Here is a 14,512-nt window from a genome sequence, read left to right as displayed (position 1 = left end):
TGTCTTTATCACAGGTTTTTTTTGATAGCAGCAGTAAATACAGATTTGATGCTATCATTTCTACACACGTTCAAACAATTAAAAATGATGGGGGGGGCAGAAGACTCTTTTCCAGCTTTCTACAGACTTTTGTACTCCCCAAAGGAGTCTACATCATTTTAAAGTACCTCTAGTTGGAACCTTGGGCCCATATCTGCAGAGCCAGGACTGTGAACTAGGTACACACACCACCTTTGAAGCTTGGCCCTCTTGCCTTTATTCACTACAGCATGAATGGAGAGGGGAAAGCTAGCCATAATATAGATGCAGGACAAGTCTGAGAGACATCCCAAGCAATGAAGCTTCACAGCCCCAGCAATAAAATGCTGACAAAAACGGTAAGACCAACACAATGCCACAGTGTTATTTGCCTGCATGCTAAATCCATGGTGCTCCTGTGGCAGTACCAAGAGCCAGGTGAGTTAAGCACCAGGAAGAGCAGGCCAGAGTAGTAAAGTAACAAATGTTCTGATGGCCTTTATGGTCACTGTGGGTTACTTTTGCACATTTCAGTTTACCACTGAAGCCACCATAACACTGGGTAGCATCTAGACTAGTCTTGTGCTAGCAAAAATGCTGTTGTACTCATGTAAGGAGTCACCTTAAGTGGCGGAGCAGGGAAATGCTTCACTAACAAGCAGGTTGCCGGTTCAAATCCCTGCTGGTACGATATCGGGCAGCAGCGATATAGGAAGATGCTGAAAGGTATCATCTCAATCATATCAATGAGGAGATTCTACCGGTTCTGGGTGGGGTTGCACTCCCCTTGAAGGAGCAAGTACGCAGCTTGGGGGTACTACTGGACCCGGCTCTGCTTTTGGAAGCTCAGGTGGAGGTGGTGGCCAGGGGTGCCTTTGCACGGCTTCGGCTAGTGCGCCAGCTGCGTCCCTTTCTCGAGAAGGCAGATCTGGCCACGGTTACCCATGCCTTAGTCACATCGCGGCTGGATTACTGTAACGCGCTCTACGTGGGGCTGCCCTTGAAGAATATCCAGAAACTGCAGCTAGTGCAAAACGCGGCAGCTGGGGTTTTATCCGGAGCTGCCCGTAGGGAGCACATCGCGCCCATTCTGAAAGAGTTGTACTGGCTGCCGGTTCGTTTCCGGGTCCAATTCAAGGTGCTGGTTTTGACCTTTAAAGCCCTTAACGGTTTGGGCCCGGGGTACTTGAGGGACCGCCTGCTCCCAAGGGTTGCTGCCCGCTTGACGAGGACATCTGAGGGGGCCCTGCTCCGGGTGCCGGCAATGAGAGAGGCACGGCTGTCGTGCACTCGGGACAGGGCCTTCTCTATTGCTGCCCCCAGACTTTGGAATGCTCTCCCAGTGGCCATTCGCTCCTCAGACTCCATCATGGCTTTTAGAAAGCTTGTTAAAACTTGGCTTTTTATCCAGGCTTTTACATAATCGTTTTTACTGCAGCTTCTATGTGTTTTTACCTGTTGTACTGTTTTTATGCTTGTATTTTATAGATTTTAAATTTGGTTTGTTTTTATATTTTTTAGCTTAATACTTTAATTGTCTTTTTATTGTATGTTTTAACTTTTGTAAACCGCCTTGGGATTGTCTTTTAACGAAAGGCGGTATATAAATGCAACAATAAATAAATAAAAAAATAAAATATCATACTGTGCAGGAGGAGGCAATGGCACCCCCCCCTTATTCTACCAAAGAAAACCACAGGGCTCTGTAGGTGCCAGGAGTCCAAATCAACTTGACAGCACACTACCTTGACCTTACTCATGTAAGGACAGAGAGCATGGTTACTGTGTGAAGAAATTCACCTCTATTACAGACTGGGTCTTTCAACAGCATAACATGTTGCACTTCTTGCACAAGCCCAAGCGTGCACCAATGGGGAACTGCTTGCATAACATGGCTACGGCTCCTGTGCTCTTCTCCCTTTTGCAGGCTGCTTGGTATCTGGGGCTCAGTTCACTCTAATTGTGTTATGATATCTTGTACCTGTGCTGGGCTGTCTGGTTGGTGTGGGTAAGAGCCACACCAGTTGGGCTTTTGAACTCCTGGCCCTTATTAGGGCGGGCAGCACCGAGGATGCAGCCCACCTGCATGTGGCCGCCAAAGGGGGCCGGCCTTTGGTGGCAGCCTTCAGGGTGGGACTGAGAGCTGGGGCAAATTTATTGTTTTGGACTCCTTCCCTAGAGTGCCAGGCTCTCTGTTATTGCACGGCTACTTACAGCTACGTGTCAGGGCTCTGGTATAGGTGGCAGATTAAGGGGTGCTTCTAGGGGTTCTGCAGTGGTGGGACAAGGTTGCCAGAACCTAAGGGGTATACTCGTGGGTCAAATGGGCCGTAAGCCAGAATTTGGCTTTTTTAAAGCCAAATCTGGCCACCTAGGTGGGGAATAGAAGATTTGGTATTGGCAGGTCAGCAGGCCATTACAGGAGAAAGGAGATCAGAAATTTAATAGGTGTTCCACTTCCAGCTGGCCTGTCAGCCCTCAGGCCTCAGTGAGTAGTTCCAAACACCCTCAGAACCTGACCTTACTTCTTTGCAATGCCAGGCTAGTTCAAATAAGACCGGAATAATCCATGATTTGATCACAGATGAAGCAGCTGACTTGGCTCGTATAACTGAGACCTGTTTGGGGGAGGCTAATGGCCCAGTATGGGCTCAGCTCCTCCCTACCGGATACTCTGTGGTAGAGCAGGTTAGGGAAAGAAGGTGGGGGTGGGATGGAGTGGCTGTGATCCATTGGAATAACATCTCCCTTACCAGAATCCTTGTGAGAGAACTGGACCATAATGAGTGTGTGTATCTTGGCCTGGGGATTCAAGATAGACTGGGGATTCTATTAGTGTACTGAGCACCCTGTTGCCCAATGGAGTCTCCAAGCTGACTGAGCTGGTCATGGAGCTGGTGTTGGACTCACCCAGGCTTTTGGTGTTGGGTGACTTCGATGTTCACTTCTGGGCTGGCTTGTCTCTTTCAGCTCAGGAGTTCATAGCAGCCATGACAACTATGGGGCTATCCCAAACTGGTCAGTGTGGCTTTCTGTGGGTGGAGACTCCTAGGGTGTCTCCATTGTCATAGATGGACCACCATCTGGTTAAGGTTGGTTTTGTGGCCACAAGCCACCTCTTCAGGTGTGCAGGATTTATTAGGATGGCCTGCCCAAGAATGCTGTTGGATCCTATAGGATTCCAAGAGGCCTTGGAGGGTTTTTGAGTTGGTTCTGCTGGTGATTCTGTTGATGCCCTGGTGGAGACCTGGAATAGGGAGCCTACAAGGGCTCCACTAAGTGTCTTCTCCATTCCACTTAGAAATTGGTCCCATGGTACACTGAACAGCTACAGAAGCTGAAGCGGTGAAGGAGAAGACTAGAGCATAATTGGAAGAAGTCTCGACTTGAATCCGACAAGGCACAACATAAAGTCCATTTGAAGGCTTATTCTGTGGCAATATGTGCAGCAAAGAAGCAATTCTATTCTGCATGTATTGTATCGGCAAGTATGCATCCAGCGGAATTGTTCAGAGTTGTGAGGGGATTGACTCAGGTTCCCCTCCCCTCTGAACTGAGATTTGGATTTTTCATCATCCTGCTGTGATGCTTTTAAGAACTTTTTAATGGATAAAATCTCTTGCATTCGAGCTGACTTGGACTCCATAATTATGGCAGGGTCGATTGTAGAGATGTCCATTAACTCTTCTGGTTCAATTAGAATAGCTCAGTTTCAATTTGTGACTCCTGAGGATGTGGACAAGCTCCTTGAAAGTGTTCGGCCTACCACTTGAACTTTGGACCCATGTCCAACCTGGCTTATAACATCTAGCAGGGAGGCTGTTAGCAATGGCCTAGCTGACATCATAAATGCCTTGCTGAAGGAGGGCAGGATGCCTCCATGTTTGAAGGAGGCGATTGTGAGAAAAGGAGAGGAGAGCTGGTCTTGTGGTAGCAAGCATAACTTGCCCACTTAGCTAAGCAGGGTCCACCCTGGTTGCATATCAATGGGAGACTTGATGCAGCTTCCTGTGTTCCTATGAGACCCATACTTATGAAGCCTGCCCTGGAGTCCTGAGTGATGGATAATTATAGGCCAGTCTCCAACCTCCTTTGGGTGGGCAAGGTAATTGAGAGAGTGGTGGCTGATCAACTCCAGGCAGTTTTTGAAGAAACTGATTATCTAGATCCATTTCAAACTGGCTTTAGAGTGGGCTATGGGGTAAAGACAGCCTTGGGCAGCCTGATGTGTGATCTCTACCAAAGAAAGGACAGAAGGAGTGTGACTCTGTTGGTTCTTTTGGATCTCTCTGCAGCTTTTGATACCATTGACCCCAAAGTATCCTTCTAGATCTTTGGGGGGATTTGGGAATAGGTGGTACTGCTTTGCAGTGGCTCCATTCCTATCTCTCTGGCAGATCCCAGAGATAGCTACTCTCTGAAACAAGAACTCTTGTATGGTGTTCCTCAGGGCTCGATCTGATCTCTGATAACATCTACATGAAACTGCTGGGTGAGATAATCAGGAGGTTTGGAGCAGGGTGTTATCAATACACTGATGACACCCGAATCTATTACTCCATGATATCATCATCAGGAAATGGCATAACATCACTAAATGCCTGCCGACAGGCAATAATGAACTGGATGAGGGATAATAAATTGAAACTGAATCCATGCAAGATGAAGGTACTCTTGCTAAGGGGTCATACTTTTAGGGACATGGTAGATCCTCCTGTTCTGGATGGGATTGCACTCCCCCCAAAGGATCAGGTCAATAGCTTGGGAGTGTTTCTGGACCCAGACCTCACTCTGGTTTCTCAGGTAGAGGCTATAGCCAGGAACACCTTCTATCAACTCCTGTTGATATGACAGCTGTGTCCATTCCTTGAAGATGATGATCTCAGAACTGTGGGGTACTCTCTGGTAACCTCTAGGCTTGACTACTGCAATGTGATCTAGATGGGTCTGTCTTTGTATGTAGTTCGGAAACTTCAGTTGGTCCAAAATGTAGCGGCTAGATTGGCCTCTGGGGTTCCTTGGAGAAACCATATTATGCCTGTCTTAAAACAACTGCAGTGGCTGCCAATAGGTTTCCAGACAAAATACAAAGTGCTGGTAATTACCTTTAAAGTCCTAAATTGCTTAGGACTGGGTTACCTAGGAGAGCACCTTCTTCTGCATGATCCCCACTGCACATTAAGGTCTTCGAAAGAGGTTGGGATGTTGCCAGCTCATTTAACATCTTTACCAGCCTTTAAAAGAGCCCTTAATACACTTTAACAGTTTGTTTTATTTGTTTTTGATGTGTTTATTTTTGTGACTCACCTAGAGCCTTTGGAGTCAGACAGTATGTAAAACAAACAAACAGACATGCATTTGTGTGTTTCCTCATCTGCTAGTGGTTGTGCAACTTTGCAGAGCACTACAACTGCAAAAAGTCATTCAGTGATTGTTGCTGCAGATGCTACTTTATAAATGTTATAATATTTGTAAGAAGCACATTGGTTGGTACCCTTCCATGGATATGATGGCCTATGTAAAAACTGGGTTGAAATGGTGCTTGCACTTTGCCTAACACTTTCAATGCTTTCTTACATTGGACAAAAAGAATCAACTAGACAGCTAAAAGAAGCATCCTAGATGATAATGGAAATTATCTGAAAAACTGAGGAAGTATTAAAAACAAATGTGTCATCTCATGGTCAAGTTAGTTACCTGACCGGTATAGATAGGAATGAATCTATGAAGGAATTGAGAGGACTATCAGATAGGGATGATAGTTCAACCAAGGGCAGTGTCATTAAGTTATTTACATATTGTTCTAAGGGAGCTTAGCCTGCTTTTCAGGGATCATGGGAACCACCAGGCTCGCAGGCAAGCCCGGTGCTCCCAAGGTAGCTAGCCCACCTAATTCCCCCTCCCCTGAAATGAGGTGAATGGAGTGGCAAGAATGTGTTGCCAGTCATGCAATGTTGAATAATCAAGTGATGCAGGTGTGAGAACCAGCACATAGTCTCTGTCTCTGATGAATTTTGGAACCATAATTGCAGTGATTTATTAGGGATCTTACCCCACCATGAGCACAATGGACAAAATTGTAGGTTGCCATGTTGGTCCACAGGAAAAGAAAATCACAGTCCAAAACAAAATAGGGTGATACTTTTTATCAGATAATAACAGTGACAATTGTTATAGTGAAAGCATGAAACAGCAAGCTTTCAAGTCCCATAGAGCTCTTCTTCAAGCTAGATGGTGAGCAAAAGACTGGGGTTGGGGAGGGGACAGGTTGGAATTGGAAGTACTCCAGAAGCCTGAAGTTTGTAGAATCTAAAGATGGAGTTAGAGATTTTATGCAGACTTAGCCTCTAATCTAAGATAGGTGGGAAACAGTTTCATTGCATACAGAGGCTTACTGGAACACAGACATATGGCTATACTCCCACATTTTGGCAATATAAAATCTGGAAGTTACCTCCCTGAAGCAAAGCTTTGTTTCAACTCATTGTAATGTAAACACATTACTGTTTACTCTTTGCAATTCCTTAGTTGGTCCTAATAAAAATATTACCTACTTCAAATTGTACTGGAGGCAAAAGCAAACTCTTTTCATTCCAAAATGATGATGGCAACTTTAGGGATGGCTTCCTGACCCACTAACATTCCTTATAGGGATGCAGGAATAGTCTTGCTCAGCTGAATTATGAACAGAATTATGAACCGTTGAAATGACAGACAGTCCAAAGCTTATATGAATTTTTAAAAAACAGTTTACAATTTCTTCAATGGACATAAGTCTGTGGCGCTATACCCAATGGTATGTGCTCGATTTAGTCCCAAACTTGTGAACTGTGGGATTCTGGAGACACTTGTTTCTTCTGATATTCTACCTACATTCTTCCCCACCAACACTTCCCTTTTTCTTGTTCAGTTAGAGCAGAGGTAGGCAACCCTGTTTCTCCAGCTGTTGCCAAAATACAACTCCCATAATCCCCAGATGCAATTTATTGTGACTGAGGAGGAGGATGGAAGTTGTAGTTCAGCAATAGCTGGAAATCATGGCTGCCTACTCCTGTGTTAGAATATAGGGAACATTTGTTCCTAAATGAGAAAGGTAAGGAAGAGGTGTGTGTGTGAAACCCTGATTCCTGCAGTGCTGAGGAGTGAGAAATTTTCATTCTTTTCATCACCTTCAGAGCCATGATAAGCTACCACTTGAACAAGCTCATTTTTCACTTTATGGAGTACTTGAGAATGTTTGATCATGGTTAAATAATAGTTGGTCAACTGACCAGTTTGAACTTCAGTCTTTATTCAAACTTCAGTCTTAACACATTGGGTGGGTTCACACATAATAGTCACAAGTACACACAAAGAAGTCGCTGGTTTCCACCAGACATACTCCCATTCCTGCTACCATTTCTATATCATGCAAAGCCTGAAATGTTGGATAGAACATGTTGGTAACCGACCTCAGCCCAACAAGGGCAAGCCAACTTCAAATGCTGCTTAAGAATGTTGGGCAAATGTGAGGCTGAAGTCAGTTACCAACATGCTTCACCCAACATTTCAGGCTTTGTATGATATGGAAATGGCAGCAGGAACGGGAGTATGCCTGGTGGAAACCAGAGGCTTCTTTGTATGTACTTGCAACTGTTATGTGTGAACCCACCCAATGGTGGGAACTGGTAGCTGTTCCGTAGGTACTTGCTGCCATTATGTGAACCTGCCTTTTCTGTGTTTAAGGAATCTGAAGCCTCTCTCACCTGCAGAAGGCTGGTAAATTACAGAACAAAGTGGCTGACTGCATATTGCTGCATTGAAGAACTGTCCCCTACTTTCTTTTTGACAGCAGGGAAAATGGGAAACTGTATTTGCAAGAATACCTGAGTTGAACATCTATACAACTGTCGATGGTTTGAACTATAACAAAGCAATGCCACAGAAAGACCTTTCATCAGAATTAGAATGAGCTTGAAACCACTTTATTAAATATTACCACGTTTTCATTTGCAAATATGACAACTAATAGATGTTAAAATGGCATGAAGGCTCAAATAAATGAAATACACCATTAAAAGATTAGCATGACTGAGGTCGTAATTATTTCTCAAGTAACATTTATAAGCAACTGATTTTAGTGTGTGTCGTGGCTCACATCCCACATATGGCTTGCAATTGGCAGATGATAAAAATGGGGCTATTCATTCCACTGCATATGTATTTATTAGCTTGGCAGAAGAACATTTTTTGCATGCCACAAGTAAATCTAGCATTCTAATTGCCAGATCAAATGATTTTTCTCCCCCAAGTTCATAATGAGTAGTAAAACACTTCTCCCTAAACAGAACATGCTTCTAAATGGTACATATCTGCTAACCAAAATAATGTTTCCTGTTTAAAAAAAAGGCACAATTTGAAAATCATGATGACTAAGTCCTATAGTCTCCTTGTTATGAACTGGCAAGCAATGAGAACCAGAGGCTGTTCTCATGAGCAGCCAAGACCGGGCTGGGGCAGCTAAGCCCGGACTTGGCTGCCGGTGGGAACGGCTGGGAGACAAACCTGGCTAAGAAGCCTGTTAAACAAGGCCAAGGGAGCAAGCATTCCCTTAACCCAGGCATCCCCAAACTGCGGCCCTCCAAATGTTGCTGAACCACAACTCCCAGCATCCCTAGACACAATTTTTTTGTGGCTGGGTATACTGGAAGTTGTAGTTCAGCAACATCTGGAGGGTCGCAGTTTGGGGATGCCTGCCTTAACCCCTTTTAATCAAACGTGTTGCTGGCTACTTCCAGCTGGCACTGAAATACTGACAAGAGCCTGCCTGTCACTGGGGGGGGATCCCTACGATGCACCGCACACTCGCACGATGCCTTGTGGGATTTTCAGGGGTCAGGAAGACAAGTCCCAGCCTCAGAACGATCCGCCCTGCTCTGTGCTGCACGGAGCAGGGCTGATCATGTGGGCGTGCAGAGCGCGCTCCCACCAGAAGAACAATGATCGTCTGCAGGGGAAGTCAAGGCATGAGAAGCCTTCCGCCCACCCGCCTGCTCGACTGTGTGACTGGCCTTGCAGTTAAATACAATGCACAAAGTCAGGAAGAGTTCCAAGCTTTCCTGCTTCCATTTAGATTGGGAATCAAGAAGCTCCTTGCCTTGCCAGTAGCCTGAAGGAAGGGTGGGGGTGAGGGAGGTTTCCTGGAGGAATGAAATGTGAAACTGACATATGTTTTGAATTTCTGCCTGGATATTTACTGTAGTACATAGCATATTTTTTTTTAGGTGGGAGGAGGCAGAAATCGATCTGGTGGCAGGAAATGGGAGGTCAACTCCTACTTCATTACAGAAGGTAATCCCCCATTTTCCAGCAGTACATACAAAACCATTGTGGAATGGAAGACTGAAAGACAATCATAAGTGTTGTTTTGATTGCAAACTGCAAAACCATCTTTCAAGTGAAGTTTTAAAGTTGCTTTTTCATGGTGAGAGCCACCTTCCTTTTGTTTTTTTAAATACAACCCACCTTTCTTCATTAGCTTTTCAACCTAATTGGCTCAGCTCTCAGCTCTCAGCTTCATTCTCTCAGAGAATGACAAATGAGAGTATGCCACGGTGTCTGCCCAGTGAGACTTATCGCGGACTTTGGTTTCAGAGCCTGCTCGGCAGCCAATCCTAAGGCATGACTGAGGTGTTCAGACACAACCACTAAGCATGGTTAAGTATTCAAAGTGCATGGCCCACAGAAGGGAATCTGGTGAAATACAAGGTGGGTGCTGCTGCAAGTTTCCGTTCAGTGCACTGGGACTTATGCAGGAGCTGCTTCTTGGTAATACTGCCCATTGTGGAGAGGCAAAAGAGAAAATGAAGATGGTTTGTCCCCCTCCCCCCATCTAATAGGTCTACTATTATTCAATTCCACACTTGAATGAATTGATTCGCCCTCATCAGTACCAGTGCCACAGGTGCTCATGCTTACAATGGCAAAAGCAAAGAGGAAGTCCCACCCTGTTGCTGTGTCCTCCCACTTACCTCCTCCCACTGGGCATAAAGGTTTATGGAGCTGTTTGTCTGAAGGGGGAGGCGCTGCAAGCCTATTTACTGATGATTTCATGAGAAGCAACTGGACTGATCAAGGTTTCAGCTCCCGGAATCGCTGGTGAACATGCTTACAGCGCCTCATTGGGTGGGAGGGGGGAGAGTGATAGGTCTTCCTCTCACTTTCATTGGGTGGGAGGGGGGAGAGTGATAGGCCTTCCTCTCATTCTCATTGGGTGGGAGGGGGGAGAGTGATAGGTCTTCCTCTCACCCATTCCCAGGATGGGTTTTCCTCTCAGCTTTTGTAAGAGTGAGTGACTGGGATGCTTGTAACATCTGAAGTGGGTTATTGTCCGCAGCTGGTCCGGGCTATATTTTGGAAGCCTGCACGGGACTTGGAGGAGCCTCACCAGCACCACTTTCACCGTTTCTCCACTGCCTCTTCTAAAGATACAGAGCCCGCCCCCCCACACCACCACCTTTAGGATCAGAGATGCCCTTTACTTGTAGAGGGGAATCTTCAAGGATTCCCCTTTACAGGTATACCCGAGCTGGCTCGTGAATCAGCTCAGCCTGGTTCAGTGGTCAAACTGGACTAGCGTGGTTTGGCTGAACCCGAAGCTGAGCCAGCCAAATGGTCAGCTTGCACATCCCTAACACTGCAGCAGCTGCTGCCAGTCAGTGTAGACAATATGGGCCTAGATGGGCCAATGGTCTGATTTGGTATAAGGCAGCTACCTATGTTGCATAAATAGAAACAAACAGAATAAAAATAAATTACATATATTATAGAGCCAGATTTTTTATTGCTGCTAAGATGAGAGGCACCATTGCTATTCTATTTCATCAATTCTTTTCATTTTTTCTACTGAGCGCTTAATGTTTGAGAGGCTGGATCATTTTATTGCTATATATAATTCACCATCTCAGTTAATTTTCTCCCCCATCACACAACCAAGCTGAAATACAACCAAACTGTCTATTGCTTGCCATCTTGTTTTAATTATGGATAAATACAGCAAAAGTAACTAATAGTTTCCTCAATTGTTGCTTTAAAAAATGCACTAGGAATAATTGTATACATTTCTTGCTATAAAATATAGTGGGATGAGCAGAAGATTTTAGAATACGTTTTCTAATTTATCACTAATTAGAACATTAGATTCAACTAAAACAATCAACTGAAAGTGGTGAACTTTATTACTCAATGCAAGAGTTGAAATATTCTCTCATCTTTTGGATTCTGTGTGAAAAAGCGCAGCAGTTGCAATGTCAGCAGGGCTTTCTGCAACATAACTGCACTAATGATTAATCTATTTCAAAAGTAAACGTCCCCAAAGGTGATTAATTAAAAGAACTAATCTTACATTTTAGGACTGAACAAATAATTACCAGTAAATTCAACACCGCAACTCACTATTGGGAATTTACTTTAAATAACCTCTGAAAAGTGGCTGACAAAGTTAATAGTGATTCGGAATTTGCAGTTTATGAGGAAGTAGATGTGAAAAACAAACTTTATTACTGCTGTCCTAAACCCCTGAATTACTTGCATTAGAATCGTAGCTGAAGCCAGTGTTTAGACCTGCTCTTCTTTAATCCTTTTGTACAGAAATAGCTAGTACACAGTGGCCCAGTAGTCAAGACAAATCCACCTCTAATGCTCAATAGGAGACTTACATGTCAAACATCATAATATCTTATCGGCACAGAATGCTTAGTCTCCACAAGTGATTTTATCTATTACTTTTAGAATACGTACAGTGGGTATAGGAAAGAATCACCCCCTTTGATAGACCTTAAATTCTGGTTCCCTTACATCCTGAAATGAAAACACAAAGAAAATTCCCTTCACCAGCTGTACTTATCCAATGCAACCTATAACATCCAACTGAAAAAATCACAATTACAGTCCAGAAAAAGTGTCAGAAATAAAAAAGAATTATTGAGATTGAAAAAGGATCACCCCCCCAATGTCAATATTTTGTTGAACCACCTTTTGCTTTAATAACAGCCTTGAGTCTGTTGGGATACTTCTCTATCAACCTTGCACATCTAGATGGAGCAATATTTGCCCACTCCTCCATACAGAACTGTTCAAGTTCGGTCACATTGGATGGTAGGTGTTGGTGGACTGCTATCCTCCCTGGATCCGGTCGGCCCTCCAAACTGGATGGAAGAGCAAGGAGGAAACTGGTAAGAGAGGTTACCAAGAGGCCAATGGTCACCCTGAAGGAGTTAAAGGACTTCATGGCAAAGAGTGGTTGTTCTGTGCATGTGACAACAATTTCACGAGCGCTCCACAGATGTGGCTTGTTTGGGAGGGTCGCAAGGAGAAAGCCACTTCTCAAGAAAGGCCACATTAAAGCTTGTTTGAGCTTTGCCAGAAGGCACCTTGAAGATTCTGATGCCAAATGGGAAAAGTTCTTATGGTCAGATGAGACCAAGATTGAACTATTTGGCCTCAACACCAAACAGTACACCTGGCGTAAATCCAACACAGCTCACCATCCACAACACACCATAGCTACAGTGAAGCATGGAGGTGGCAGCATCCTGTTGTGGGGGTGTTTCTCTGCCTCAGGGACTGGGGCTCTCATTAGGGTAGAAGGAAAAATGGATGGGGCAAAATACCGTCAGATTCTGGAAGAAAACCTGCTACCCTCTGCCAGACAGTTGAGGATGGGCAGAAGATTCACCTTTCAACATGACAATGATCCGTAGCACACAGCAAAATTGACCACACAGTGGCTGAAGGAGAAAAAAGTGAACATCCTCATGTGGCCCAGTCAGAGCCCAGACCTAAATCCCATAGAAAATCTGTGGAGAGATTTGAAGATAGCAGTCCACCAACACCTACCATCCAATGTGACCGAACTTGAACAGGTCTGTATGGAGGAGTGGGCAAATATTGCTCTGTCTAGATGTGCAAGGTTGATAGAGAAGTATCCCAACAGACTCAAGGCTGTTATTAAAGCAAAAGGTGGTTCAACAAAATATTGACATTGGGGGGGTGATCCTTTTTCAATCTCAGTAATGCTTGTTTTTTTATTTCTGACACTTTTTCTGGACTGTAATTGTGATGTTTTTCAGTTGGATGTTATAGGTTGATTGGATAAGTACAGCTGGTGAAGGGAATTTTCTTTGTGTTTTCATTTCAGGATGTAAGGGAACCAGAATTTAAGGTCTATCAAAGGGGGTGATTCTTTCCTATACCCACTGTATACAGGTGAAACTCGGAAAATTAGAATATCGTGCAAAAGTCCATTAATTTCAGTAATGCAAATTAAAAGGTGAAACTGATATATGAGACAGACGCATTACATGCAAAGCGAGATAAGTCAAGCCTTAATTTGTTATAATTGTGATGATCATGGCGTACAGCTCATGAAAACCCCAAATCCACAATCCCAGAAAATTAGAATATTACATGGAACCAAGAAGACAAGGATTGTAGAATAGAACAATATCGGACCTCCGAAAAGTATACAGTGTCCTGTGCTTGATTGGCCAGCAAACTCGCCTGACCTGACCCCATAGAGAATCTATGGGGCATTGCCAAGAGAAGGATGAGAGACATGAGACCAAACAATGCAGAAGAGCTGAAGGCCGCTAATGAAGCATCCTGGTCTTCCATAATACCTCATCAGTGCCACAGGCTGATAGCATCCATGCCACGCCGCACTGAGGCAGTAATTGCTGCAAAAGGGGCCCAAACCAAGTACTGAATACATATGCATGCTTATACTTTTCAGAGGTCCGATATTGTTCTATTCTACAATCCTTGTCTTCTTGAAGCACCAGCGCATGCTGTACTGCAGACTAGTACTGTTCGTGCATGGGTGGGGGGAGATTTTAGCTGATCTCCCCTGAGCCTGGAAGTAGGTTCCTGAGAATTGAGCAGCAATCATGGACCTACTTCTGGGCTGCAGGGAGCGCTTCCAGGGGCAAGGGAGATTAGCAACACCCACCCACCCCGCCCTCAGGCATGCACTGTGTTAGTGTGGAACACAGTACCAGTGTGCTCTCAATGAAGCACTGCTGCTATCTTAGTCCACAAGATGGCTAGTACAATAAAACAAGTGTGTGATCAACTGGACTAAAAATCAATTTAAAATAACAATGGGGCTATTCTCACGATCAGCAAAAATTGGGCTAGCCTCTACTAGCCTGATTTTTGCTGATTGTGAGAACCACCAGGCTCGGCTGCGAGCCCAGTGGTTCTAGAGCGGGTAACCTGCTCAAGTACCCCTCCCCTTAGCCCGGGTTTGCGGAGTGAGCGCTCCGCAAACCCAGGCTATCTGATTGTAAGTAGCCGCAGCGTGGCTCCACACTGCGGCTACTCGCGAGTAGACCCCCGGAGGAAAGGCGAAAAGCCGCCTCCCGTCTCCGGGGGTCTCCTCATTATGCCCTGCATGCTTGCGCAGGGCATACTGGAGCTTCCGGGGCCGCGCAGCCCCCGAGCTACCCAGCCCCTG

The 14,512-nt window shown here is 44.9% G+C and overlaps 1 protein-coding gene and 1 long non-coding RNA gene across 3 annotated transcripts in view; one reads left to right on the top strand and one right to left on the bottom strand.

The window, feature by feature from the left end:
• Nucleotides 1–14,512, bottom strand: part of MEI4 (meiotic double-stranded break formation protein 4) — a 328,392-nt gene that overhangs the window by 45,137 nt on the left and 268,743 nt on the right. The gene's annotated exons all lie outside the window — the stretch shown is intronic.
• The window catches only part of LOC128340989 (uncharacterized), a 38,513-nt gene that overhangs the window by 22,852 nt on the left and 1,149 nt on the right, over nt 1–14,512 (top strand). Inside the window, exon 3 of one of the 2 annotated variants that reach the window (XR_008314128.1) lies at nt 9,282–9,348. This is a non-coding gene — a long non-coding RNA (uncharacterized LOC128340989). Of the gene's footprint in view, nt 1–7,849; nt 8,055–9,281; nt 9,349–14,512 lie in introns of those variants that run through there. The other variant, XR_008314129.1, reaches the window with a different exon arrangement.

Source organism: Hemicordylus capensis, chromosome 1, assembly GCF_027244095.1.
Source record: "Hemicordylus capensis ecotype Gifberg chromosome 1, rHemCap1.1.pri, whole genome shotgun sequence".
Taxonomy (NCBI): Eukaryota; Metazoa; Chordata; class Lepidosauria; order Squamata; family Cordylidae; genus Hemicordylus; species Hemicordylus capensis.
The sequence above is the reverse complement of the archived record's forward strand: the minus strand, read 5'-3'. Positions and strand labels throughout refer to the sequence as shown.